The sequence below is a fragment of the Salvelinus sp. IW2-2015 genome, linkage group LG20 (assembly GCF_002910315.2).
Source record: "Salvelinus sp. IW2-2015 linkage group LG20, ASM291031v2, whole genome shotgun sequence".
Classification (NCBI taxonomy): Eukaryota; Metazoa; Chordata; class Actinopteri; order Salmoniformes; family Salmonidae; genus Salvelinus; species Salvelinus sp. IW2-2015.
In genome coordinates this window covers 48,356,369-48,356,956 of record NC_036860.1, presented here as the reverse complement: position 1 = coordinate 48,356,956, position 588 = coordinate 48,356,369, and positions in this window count along the sequence as shown.

Genomic DNA, 588 nt, shown 5'->3' with positions numbered 1-588 from the left:
TGCTAGCATTGGATGTGCTCGTGGAAGCAGAACTTGTGTCGTCGACAGGTGCAGGTGTAGTACTGCTGGTCGTAGCAGTACTACCAGTAGAGCTGATGTGTCTCTATGGACGCGGCCTTACTTTTTTTCAAACCATTTATCGATTTTGTTAGCAAACGGAATGAGCTGCAGCTACGTTTGGCTACATACGGACGGTTTGTGGAATTCCCGAGAGAGTAACGGTTAATGTGATTGGATGTTAATTATTTGACTAGGCTACCTGTATTTGACATTGTGTCACTAGACGGTTTAATTTCATTTTTGGCAGTGAAACGAGGCTACTCAGGTGAGAAAAAAAGAAAAATCACCCAAAATGTATAGCCCTGTTGGAAAATCTAAATGAACTGTTTGAATGTGAATAACATTTTAATTTGGCGTACCCCAGTTTGGGAATGGCCGCTCTAGAGGTTAAATGGGACTCCCGCAAGTTAGTAATGCAGTGACTGAATCGCAGATAGGCTAGCTAATCACAAACCTTGATGATAAAACAAATTTTCTTCACACTTACACCTTAAAATCAAGTGAAATGAAGCAACACCACAAATGATG